Below are 13,035 nucleotides of genomic sequence, written 5' to 3'. Positions count from 1 at the left end.
TCACAAATACTTCATATATATTTTTAGATTTTTAAATATATATATTTTTAAACACACTTTTTGTAAAATAAAAGATAAAAAAATGCTGGGTTGTTTCAACCCACACTGTAAAAAAAATTGCTGTAATTATGCAGCTGGTTGCAAGTAACTTACTGTAGAAGATAAAGACATTTTACATAAATGTAAAATCTACAGTAAGTTACTGGCAGCTAGTTGCCCAATACTGTAATTTCTACAGATTTTTTTACAGTGCAATGTTGGGTAAGATATTGGTAACCTTACTGATGGGTTTAAATTAACCTATGCTGGGTTGTTTCAACATTCAAGTCAAAAACAGCCATTTTGTAGGTTAATTTAAAACCAACAGTTGTGTTTGTCCTATTAACAATCATGAGTTGAAACAACCCACACTCTAAAAAATGATTTGTTGGCTGAACAAACATAACTTATTAAAGTAATTACATTAAACACAAAAAAACAGTATTTATATCTTTTCAACCTCTACTTAACATATTTAGTATGTGTAACACAAAAATTTAAGTTAACAGGTGAACTTAAATGTATGCAAAAATAAAATGAAAAGTAATGCCAACTACTATAACAATTACGTCAAAATTAAGTAAATCTAGCATAACATTTTAAGTAACTATAGAGCCACGTTTCCCATGATGCCTTTCCAGCCAAAAATTCTGACATCTGTTGTAGCCATTTTGTGAAGCACGGCATTTTGTAATAAATAAAAATCCATTTGGTTGGATATTGTTATCTAATGTCTTCTTGAGTAACCATATATTGATTTCCGATGGTGTGCATTCAGTTTTACAGGGTCATTGCGGTGCTGAAAGAGGTAGTGCCAGTTTAGTGTGAGTTTATTTTGTGAAGATGATATTACAGATCAGACTGTGTGACAGACAGACAGCACTGGTTTGTGTTGCGAGTGAGTCTGCCAGAGATAAGTGAGTCAAAGGGCTATTGCAGGAGGGAGTCCACTCTGTCATGGCTTATTTAGACAAGGCAAGTCCTGAGAACCGCTCTCCACTCACGAGAAACCAGACGATGAGAGCTGCTCAGAGTGTCCAGATCCACCAAACTCAGGTCCTACACAGGTCTCCCCTCACAGCCAAGAGCTTTATGTCTGTCTGTAATGTACACAGAGGCAACGGGGCGCCATACTGTCTATCCAAAACTCGCTCTCTGAAAGATGAGGAAGATATGATCAAAAACCTTGCCAAAGGACAGACTGCCTCTCACCAATCATGTCTTATGCGAATGTTAAACACTATCCAGTCTATGTGGGTGCAAAGGATTTCATTCATTACTGCTGGACTTTTAAGAATGGCTTCCTAAATCAGGTCCATATATGGTTTTAAAGGTGCTTAAATGCAGGGTGTGATATGTAAAAATATTATTTTTATTCATGAAAATAAATTACGCACCACAGGCTTTGTTATTTAGTGTATTAAGCCATATGTTGTAACTGTTGAAATAAAATAGGCTATGTATAGAAATATAACTATACTTGCACCTGCCCTGACCGGGATTCAATCAAACTCCGATCAGGCATGAGAGTCGGAGCACTTCTTGAGTTTGGGGAGTGAGGTTTACTTTTACTGCACAGCTCTCATTGACTAGCATTTCAAACAATTACCTGATTTTACATGCCAGAATGATTTCCTTCTTTGTGCTTTGCACCAGACATGAAAAAACACTTGTTTATAATCATAATATTTAATAAAAAAATGCAATGCACAACGTACTCTCAATATAACAAAATGCTTACACAAGATGTCAGACTAAGAAAATAGTCTGTTTGATGACAGATTTATTATCTCTTTTGCTTTCCTGTGTTATCCTAGGAGTTGCCCTCAATCCTAATGATGGTAGTTTCTAGAAGAATCTCATTGGTAGAATCTCATTCTCAATGGTAATATTTCTTGGATTTGTTTTGTGACAGTCCTGTAAAATACGATGATATGCTGCTTGGAATCCTTTTCATTTATTAATTGAATGTTTTCACGCTGAAATAGACTATTGGTGCTTCGTGACATTTGGAAAATTCGGCATGGATTATTAAAGGATCATCACCAATAGATGCGATGTCATCTATTGTCGAGCGGAAGCGCTGACAGTAATACTAAATTCCTTATTTTATTGTTGTTTGCAATATTGCGTGGCAGCATTTTTACTTATATTAAATTATCTTTATTTTAGGCTGTTTATATGGCCATTTGATAACCTTTAATCATGGCGGGATACATTTAGTCTTCACCGGGATAAAAATAATCAGAGGCACGGATAAAAAGAATCCCCCCAGCAAATTGCACCCTGTTAAACACTTCTTCACAGCAATGCTGAAGAACCATTTCTGTTTTTCTACAGATAACTTTTTTGAAACAGAAAGGTTTTTACATTAAAGGATCTTTAGCTTTCAGACAAAAAAAAGGTTCTCCCATGGCATTGTGAAGAAGCACCTTTATTTTTAAGAGAAATTATTTAAAATTGAAGAGCCCATGAAAAAGCCACTTTTTGAAATTCTTTTAATAAAATTGTAATCAGCATTTAGAATTTAAATTAAAACAGTGCTGTTGGTTTCATCAAGTTTCAATGTGTCTTGCAATGAATTAATTCATCATAATAGGTGAATAAGTTTCCTCCCATAATTGAAATGGACGATACAAACATGAGTTGAACATAATAAAGTACTAATACTGCTAGAAATATGTTTTGTTCAAGACCTTTGGGATAAAAACATTAGCAATCCTGTAGAACTAAAATATAAAATTTATAAAAATGTATTATTGGTAGTAAATATAACAACAAGTTAATCTTTTTATACTGATGTTTTGTAATATTTATTACACAACCGATAAATCACGTGGTACTATTTGCTAAAAATGAAGCTCCTACAAGGCCATTGTGTTTATCTGTCTATATTTGGTGCACTGAGCAGAACAGAAGCAGATTTTTATAGTCCAGAGCAAACATGATTAATCACAGATCAGACATTATCCAGCAACACAGGCTTTTTAGCTTCATATCAGAGTCTACCCTACTGAAACATCCAGCTAAGACCAGCTGGTTTAAGCTGGTCTCCCAGCTTGGTTTTAGCTGGTTTTGCTGGTGTAGCAAGCTGGTCTAGCTGTGTTTTGATCACTTTTTAAGCTGGTCTAGCTGTGTTTTGATCACTTTTTAAGCTGGTCTAGCTGTGTTTTGATCACTTTTTAAGCTGGTCTAGCTGTGTTTTGATCACTTTTTAAACTGGTCTAGCTGTGTTTTGATCACTTTTTAAGCTGGTCTAGCTGTGTTTTGATCACTTTTTAAACGGGTCTAGCTGTGTTTTGATCACTTTTAAAGCTGGTCTAGCTGTGTTTTGATCACTTTTTAAGCTGGTCTAGCTGTGTTTTGATCACTTTTTAAGCTGGTCTAGCTGTGTTTTGATCACTTTTTAAGCTGGTCTAGCTGTGTTTTGATCACTTTTTAAGCTGGTCTAGCTGTGTTTTGATCACTTTTTAAGCTGGTCTAGCTGTGTTTTGATCACTTTTTAAACGGGTCTAGCTGTGTTTTGATCACTTTTTAAGCTGGTCTAGCTGTGTTTTGATCACTTTTTAAGCTGGTCTAGCTGTGTTTTGATCACTTTTTAAGCTGGTCTAGCTGTGTTTTGATCACTTTTTAAGCTGGTCTAGCTGTGTTTTGATCACTTTTTAAGCTGGTCTAGCTGTGTTTTGATCACTTTTTAAGCTGGTCTAGCTGTGTTTTGATCACTTTTTAAACGGGTCTAGCTGTGTTTTGATCACTTTTTAAGCTGGTCTAGCTGTGTTTTGATCACTTTTTAAGCTGGTCTAGCTGTGTTTTGATCACTTTTTAAGCTGGTCTAGCTGTGTTTTGATCACTTTTTAAGCTGGTCTAGCTGTGTTTTGATCACTTTTTAAGCTGGTCTAGCTGTGTTTTGATCACTTTTTAAGCTGGTCTAGCTGTGTTTTGATCACTTTTTAAACGGGTCTAGCTGTGTTTTGATCACTTTTTAAGCTGGTCTAGCTGTGTTTTGATCACTTTTTAAGCTGGTCTAGCTGTGTTTTGATCACTTTTTAAACGGGTCTAGCTGTGTTTTGATCACTTTTTAAGCTGGTCTAGCTGTGTTTTGATCACTTTTTAAGCTGGTCTAGCTGTGTTTTGATCACTTTTTAAGCTGGTCTAGCTGTGTTTTGATCACTTTTTAAGCTGGTCTAGCTGTGTTTTGATCACTTTTTAAGCTGGTCTAGCTGTGTTTTGATCACTTTTTAAGCTGGTCTACCTGTGTTTTGATCACTTTTTAAGCTGGTCTAGCTGTGTTTTGATCACTTTTTAAACTGGTGTAGCTGTGTTTTGATCACTTTTTAAGCTGGTCTACCTGTGTTTTGATCACTTTTTAAACTGGTGTAGCTGTGTTTTGATCACTTTTTAAGCTGGTCTAGCTGTGTTTTGATCACTTTTTAAGCTGGTCTAGCTGTGTTTTGATCACTTTTTAAGCTGGTCTAGCTGTGTTTTGATCACTTTTTAAACGGGTCTAGCTGTGTTTTGATCACTTTTTAAGCTGGTCTAGCTGTGTTTTGATCACTTTTTAAGCTGGTCTAGCTGTGTTTTGATCACTTTTTAAACGGGTCTAGCTGTGTTTTGATCACTTTTTAAGCTGGTCTAGCTGTGTTTTGATCACTTTTTAAGCTGGTCTAGCTGTGTTTTGATCACTTTTTAAGCTGGTCTAGCTGTGTTTTGATCACTTTTTAAGCTGGTCTACCTGTGTTTTGATCACTTTTTAAGCTGGTCTAGCTGTGTTTTGATCACTTTTTAAGCTGGTCTACCTGTGTTTTGATCACTTTTTAAGCTGGTCTAGCTGTGTTTTGATCACTTTTTAAACTGGTGTAGCTGTGTTTTGATCACTTTTTAAGCTGGTCTAGCTGAACTAAGCTGGTGAGGCTGAAAGACCACACCACCAGCATGACCAGCTTTGTCAGACTTGGAGGACCATCTTAAACCAGCTAGTTCCACCTTAAATCAATTAAAACCAGCTACCAGCTTATGCTGGTCTTATCTGGATTTTTCAGTATGGTAGTTTAAATTATTCTGCTTCACAAGACCTGTAGCCGGTTGCATTCACTTCTAGGACTAGTCTTAAAAGTTAGTCACGTTTTTTTTTTCTTCAAAACAAGTTACATAGAAAGTTAGATTGGTCTAATCTAAATCCAAATAGTAAGACTAACTGCTAGTTGGTCAGACTAGTTTTCAGACACAATCTTAATTTTACGGCTATGTCTATGCACAGCCATTGAGCACATTCGAGAATCTGTTACTATTAAAAAAAGAAAGAAACAGTAATAGGTGTTAGTCCAAAAGCGAGATAGCTTGGAGTGGGAAGCTGTTGGTTGCTGGGAATGAAAACAAATGGAGTTGTGTGGGTCTGAAAGCAGATCTGTGATGGAAACCTAAGTAAACACAAGAGCTTCCTTAAAGCCTGCAGGCCTGCCAGTTATTGCTGTCAAAACTATAAGCACATCTCTCTGATTAATCTCACGCTTTTCACCATGACTGCTAAGTTGTACCATAACATAGAAAACAAGATCAGAGGATTTGTGGTTGCTTAATACCAAGAAAAAGTATAAGTATGTTTATTTCATACCTACCTGACCCGTTCTACCAGAAACACCACCCTATATAAAAAAAGACAGATTTAAATGGGATAGTCACTATATGCAATCATAGCCCATAGGTTAGGGCAGTCATAGCTTAGTGGTGAGAGAATCGGGCTTGTAACCAGAGAGTTGCCGGTTCGAGCCTCATGGCCTGCAGGATGTGATCGAGGGACAACCTTCCGATCTCTCTGATGAAGACAATACCGAAGTGACTTAAACTACAATTCATCGACTGGCCGCTTGAGGCTGGCTCACAAAAGGGAGTCAATTTCCATAGACATCTATGTTAAAATGCCCAACTTTACAGAAGAAAATAATTAGTGGTTTCAGCAATCAGCCACCTAAGCTTCACCCATGTCCCATTTTCTGTTTTCCACAAGTGATTTGCGGTGACGCGCGGCCAAGATGGTGACGGCAGGCAACGCCTACTTTAAGCTTCAAAAACGATCTTCACAAACCAATGGGTGACGTCACGGACACTACGTCCATATTTTTTTACAGTCTATGGTTGTGACTGAGGTGCCCCTTTGCTCACCGGGTACTAAAGTGATTGCTGTCCAATGCTCTGGTTGTGTGCTCACTAGTATGGGTTAAATGCAGAGGTCACAATCCAAAACGAATGCCACTAAATAGCACTTAAAGTGGTTCACTGGTTCGTAATCATATGGGAACCACTTAAATGCTATAGACAGTTTCAGCAGTAACAGCCAGTGTTGGGGAAAGTTACTTTTAAAATGCATTACAATATTAAGTTACTCCCTAAAAAAGTAACTAATTGCGTTACTTAGTTACTTTTCATTGAAAGTAATGCTTACGTTACTTTTGCGTTACTTTTGCATTACTTTTTCTTACTTGGCTGAGGCTTGTTCCCTTTATGCCTTGCAGGTGTTTTTTATGATCGCAAAAATGTCAAGCTCTGTCCTGCCATCTCCGTTTCTGACTCAAACTGTTCCCGCTCAGGCGCACAGAGTGCCTAATTCTACATTAATATGTTCAGTTTAATTCAGTACATTATTTTATTTTTAAATTGAAATAATTTAATTGAAACGTAACTCACATTACTTTTTTTAAAAGTAACTCAAATATTAATGTGTACATTTAAAAAGTAATGCGTTACTTTACTTGTTACTTCAGAAAAGTAATATTATCATGTAATGCGCGTTACTTGTAATGTGTTACCCCAAACACTGGTAACAACATTACGTGGAACAAACGTAAACTTCTGGTAAACTCCGCAAAGAATCAATAATAACAGAGTCCTTTTAGAGTAGTTTAATTCTTAATTCAATCATGTGCAACTGGAAATTTTTACAGTGTAGCACCTATAAAGCACTTCTGTACACTGAAAGCCCTAATGCTGTTTTTACTCAAAAAGTCAAGCAATCATGACTTAAATTTTGGATTTTGGATCCATAACTTAACTATTTTTGCTCATTTAACTTCTTAACTTCCAAAAATCATAAACTTAAAAATTCAAGTGCAATTAACTTAAATTATCAGTGCAAAATGCTGTGAGGAATACCCATAAGCCCTTGTGTCTGAAATGTTCAATTAATACATTTTTAACAAAGAATAACATGATAGGACAATAAATAAAATGTTTACACTCTTTGTAGCATTACTCATGTTTTTTTGTTGTAAATTTTAGTTTTTGTGAAGTGTTTCCTTTGGTACACTGTTCAAAATCTTTGCTGCCTTAATTATTTGTTGTTTAATCAATTTAGATTTACGAGTCATCTCAACTTACTATTATTTATCTTGACAAGAGATGAGTTGCTCCAACTTATAAAATGAAATTGACTTTTTTCAATTATATTTGCCAAGTTTTAACAACTCATTTTTAGTCAAGATAAATAATAGTAAGTTAACATGACTTGTTAATTTGATTTGATTCAACAAAAAATTCAGCAAAGAAATTTTAACAGTGTATGTATGCACATTCACAACATTTAAGGTATTATATTTATAATGAAAATACATGTGAACGGTGCAGTTTGTTGTGTCCTTCTGTGGAAAATTAAGTTAATTCACTGATTGAAATAAAGTCTTGAATACATTTCATTACACCTTTTAAGATCAGTCACCAATTCAACTTAATTGTTTGGAACATGCCAAATTTTGGGGAATTTAGCTTATTCACCGTATCCCCCAGAGTTAGATAAGTCCATACATACCTTTATCATCTGTGTGTATGCCGTAACTCTGACTGACGCACCCACCGCTAGCCTAGCTTAGCACAAAGACTGGAAGTAAATGGTTACTTGGGCGGAATGATTAGCGCAACACTTGTGCAAACTCTCTGCTCCTCACCACGGGGCTTCTCAGGAGCTGCGAGAAAATCAATCCACATAAGTAGCAGTGCTTCGCCTTCTGAGAATATAGTTCCCAGTATGTATACAGTTAAAAGGAGGCTGTGTCTCATATGACCTTGTTATTTGTACACGCTGTGGCTATACAAATCACAACATATAAATAGGAAAATGTTGGCGTTATTTTGTCATTGGTTTTGTCATCGTTAATTTGTTATTGGGAGCAGTATGCTAGCTGGAGCCATTCACTTCCAGTCTTTATGCTAAGCTAAGCTAGTGTGGGCTGCGTCAGACAGAGTTACAGCATGCATGGAGATGAAAAGGTATGTATGCACTTATCTAACTCTGGGGAAACGATGAATAAGCTAAAGTCCCAAAAAGTCAGCGTGTTCCTTTAAGTCAGGGGTGCCCAACTCTGTTCCTGAGGTGCTACCGTCCCACAGATTTTAGCCCCAACCCCAATCAAACACAGCTGAAGCAGCTAATCAAGTTGCTTAATAATTCCAGACAGGTGTGTTGGAGCTGGGTTGGAACTGAAGTCTGCAGGACGGTAGCCCTCCAGGAGCAGGGTTGGGCACCCCTGCTTTAAGTGCACTGTACAAACTTCAACTTTGGTGAACTTAACAATTTAATAAAATATTTCCTGTATTCTCTATTTGTATCTTAGTAAAGAGAGTGACAATAGATATGGTCATTAAAGCTTGCTAAAACAACAAAGCTTGTGGTAGCATAAGAGCTTTAATATTAAAAATGAGCAAGAAGACCATGAAGCCAAGAGGATTTCTCTGCCAGACTAAATAGTTTAGATTAGGAAAGGCTGTGTGCGTTTATACAGACAGCGAGGGAGACCTCTGCTAAGAGCCACAAGGCGTCCACGTCAAAGTTCACAGTCAAGTGGACGCCCAGTCACGGTCAGAGCTCAGAGGTCAACCGACGCACAAACACGTGTAATGCCACGGCACGAGACCAATGAATATAAATGAGTGTTGCAAAACCTGTCCTTAGAGTTTTGCTGAAGGATGTTCCCATAAGAGTGCTTGCTTTGGATAATTTAAATGCCACACCTCCGGTTTTGCTTAGGAGGCCGAAGCGAGCTGTTAGTTAAGATGATACGACAGTTGTCAACCACATTTGGAAAGACAGCCTCCGGGAACATCCGATGGGTGAGCCGTAATGTCACACCTGCACGGCGGCCCCCATCTCGGTTAAAGGGCTCCATTTTATTAATGCAAATATAAGTAATATGCTACGAAACCGAACACACAACAGCACACTTCTCCGACAAGTGTGTGCGGTAAAATCCATAAGGATTCTCAAGAGATGCATTCTGTAGTTATGGGCCTCGAGTATCTCGAAGGAAAAGCAAACACTTGGCTGTCTGTCAGCGGTTCACGACTAAAGCAACACACACTTTTCACATTGTAGCACTTAGGAAGCCTCTCCACGTCCTTCTGTGACTCAGCTGATCAAACACCGGCCCGGGCATATGTCCTAAAACAACAAAAACAATCACCTAATTCTCTACAAATACCTCATTTAACATCTCTGACTCCTTAGAGAACGACTCAGGACCATAAACACCTCTCCATAATCCCCGCAGACTTTACCCAGGAAGATCATCAGCACCATTGTGGGCAAGCTCGTGCGGGCCACCCGCGACACGGATGGGAGAAGAGGGATAAACGAAAGCTAGGGTGGGGTGAAACACCGTCGCACACTCGCAGACTTTCAAAAGTGTTCATTAACCCTCCCTGTTTGAACAGATGTCTACTTGTGTGCGTCTGTGTGTACTGGAAGAGCGAAAAAATCATTTTGCACCTGCGGACGAACCTCAGACCGACCTTGAAAGAAACTACAGTAATAGCAAAACCTCACATTCTCTTTAGCTGTTGAAACACAATAATAATCGTTTGATTCAATGCTTGCAAGAAGCGATAAATCCTCTATTAGATTAAAAGAAAGGACGATAATGACTAAGTTCAATAGTAATATTGAATGAAATGTTCTTTCCAAAGCAAACATTTTAAAGTCCAACCCATTGGACTATTGGGAATTGTTCACGAACGCTGAAATAGATGTCAGTTGAAGGACACGAGGTAAAACTGACGTTAGACCTGTATGTCCACTGCACCAAGAAATGAAAGCTCGCACTCCAGACCTGATTTCCATGTCAGGTTTGTATTCAAATCCAATAGATGCTTAGAAATGGCACTAAAGAAAACAACACCTCCACAATCCGGCCTTAGACACACAACCCCAGGACACGAGTAATACTCATGCATACACAAGAACTTTAAGACATGGATCCTCTTTAGCTGGAGGCTAAACCGAAGCGAGGTGTGATATTCTATCTGGGTTATTTTAAACGCTTTTTGCACACGGCCGTACGCTCACAGTTACGCCAGTAGATCAGTAAAGATTATCTCGTCCACCTGGTAGTGCGACAGTCAAGTTCACGTTCAGCTGGCTGGCCCGCGGCTCTCGGTACTGATGGTTCTTCATCTGTCATCTGCTTTTTGGCAGGAATTTCTCAACCCAACCATTAGAGGCATGCTGCTACTTACCCGTCAAATTATGATGTGGATATTGTGACAACCAGATTTTAAAATAATCATTTTAGAAATAAATGAGGATTTGTTTGTGACCCTGCCTGTAAAATCATAATTTATGATTTATTATTTTTTACAAAACAAAATTTGTGAAAATATAACCTTGATATCTTGCATATTGACTGATAAGTACTGAAGTCATAGTGAAATCAATGGAGGAAAGTAAACTTTAATGCCTCTATACTAATAAAACTTTATGTGACTTCAGTCTGGTTTTTACAGACAAAGATTTGGATACGTCTAAAAAAATAACCCATGGTTGAGTAAAAAACGACAAACCTGACCCATTACTGAACCTTGCATAACACTTACAAAAAATGCTGTTTTTTTTAACCCAGCGTTGGGTCAGAAAGGGACGAATTCACAACCTGTTGAGTTATAATTTAACATTTGCTGGGTTTTTTAACCAATTATTGCGTCAAATATAATTTAATTCAACAGTTAGGTTTGTTATATTTAACAAAAGCTGGGTTGAAAATAACCCAGCATTTTTTTGAGTATGCAAGGTTCAGATATGGGTCAGATATTGTTTTTTTTTTTTTACTCAACCATGGGTTATAAGTAAGTGTAGATAATAAAATATCAAACCAAGTGACATTAATTTGCACATTTTTCAAGCTACACATTACAGTAAACTGATGGGTTGTACATGATAAAACAAAAACATCTAGATAATAGGAAACAATTTACAATACGTATAAGTTAACAATTAGTTAATGCATTAGCTAAGATTAACTAACAATGAACAATATTTCTACATCCTTACATAAAAAGGTTAATTTTGGCATTTACTAATAAATGTATACAATCAAGCATTGTATTAATACAACTGTATTGGCATTAACTAACATTAACCAAAATTAATACATGTTGAAAAACTATATTGATCATTGTTTGTTCATGTTAGGTAATGCATCTACTTATGTTTACTAATACAACTTTATTGTAAAGTGTTACCAGATAATCTTAAACTAATGTGAAGAACTACACCTGCGGTTAATCTGCTTGTGTGGACTTGAGGGGAAATGACTTAATCTACTAAAAATGACCTTGAGACCAGTTGGTTATTCAACAATGTCAAAGAAATGTAAAGTTATAGCTCTATATAAAAAATGTGCATATTCCACTTTCAATACAAAGGCATTTAAGTTAAGTGTCCAAAACACATTTTAGAGCCACAGGAGAGAGTGCTCAAGGCTTCTGTTTCACTGAAAAGAAAAACATTTAACCCTCTTGTCCAGACGTCAGCATGCAGGTAAAGTGAGAGCTCCATCACGCGCACCCCGGCCAATTGTTCGGAAACATCGGATCAAAGGTCACATGTGCACCTGTGACTTAGACCAAACACTGAACTTGCCACCAACAGAGATCTTTCAACTCGAACAGCTTAGAGGAGCTGCAGCTTCATTCTCGAGGACACCGGCAGAGGAATTCCAGTCGACATTGAGGAAGAAGTCAAAATCTGAACCCAACCACACTTTACAGATGGTATCGGATTATTTATGAGCATAAAGCTAAACTCCATCTCAAATTCACAAATATGCTATTAGAGGATGGATGATTAGTCGACGAACTTATCGTTAAACATTAGAGACGTCATTTATTTATGTGAGATTTAACTCCACGTAAACTAGGGCTGCATAACGACGATTAATCGCAACTAATCGTTTGCAGAATAAAAGTTTTTGTTTACATCATATATGTGTGTGTACTGTGCATAATAATTATCTATAATACACACACATGCATGTATAAATTGAAGAAATATTAACATGTGTGTATATGTATATATATATATGTATATATATATATATTAGGGATGCTAAACAATTAATCGCGATTAATCGTTAGCAGGATAAAAGTTTTTGTTTACATCATATATGTGTGTGAACTGTGTATAATAACTTTGTATAAATAAATGTACACACATGCATGTATATTTTTTTGAAATGTTTACAAATGTGTATATACATTTGTATATTTATGTATAATTTATATTATATATAAATATAAATACTTAATATATAAAAAATTTTTCTTAAAATTATACATGAATGTGTTCATATATATATATATATATATATATATATATATATATATATATATATATATAAACATATTTATTATACATAGTTTACACACATATGTGATGTAAACAAAAACTTTTATTCTGCTAACGATTAATCACGATTAATTGTTTAGCATCCCTAATATATATTATATACTAAATACTTAAAGGGGTAGTTCAAACAAAAATGAAAATGAAGTCATAATTTTCTCACTTTCATGTTGTTACAAACACGTATACATTTCTTTGTTCTGATAAACACGAAGGAAGATATTTTGAAACCAAACCCATTATGAGCCTCATTCACTTTCATAGTAGGAAAAAGGAATACTATGGAAGTAATTGGGGCTCATGAACGGTTTGCTTACAAAAATTTCTAAAAATAT

Source organism: Paramisgurnus dabryanus, chromosome 20 (genome assembly GCF_030506205.2).
Source record: "Paramisgurnus dabryanus chromosome 20, PD_genome_1.1, whole genome shotgun sequence".
Classification (NCBI taxonomy): domain Eukaryota; kingdom Metazoa; phylum Chordata; class Actinopteri; order Cypriniformes; family Cobitidae; genus Paramisgurnus; species Paramisgurnus dabryanus.
Note: the sequence above shows the minus strand (reverse complement) of the source record.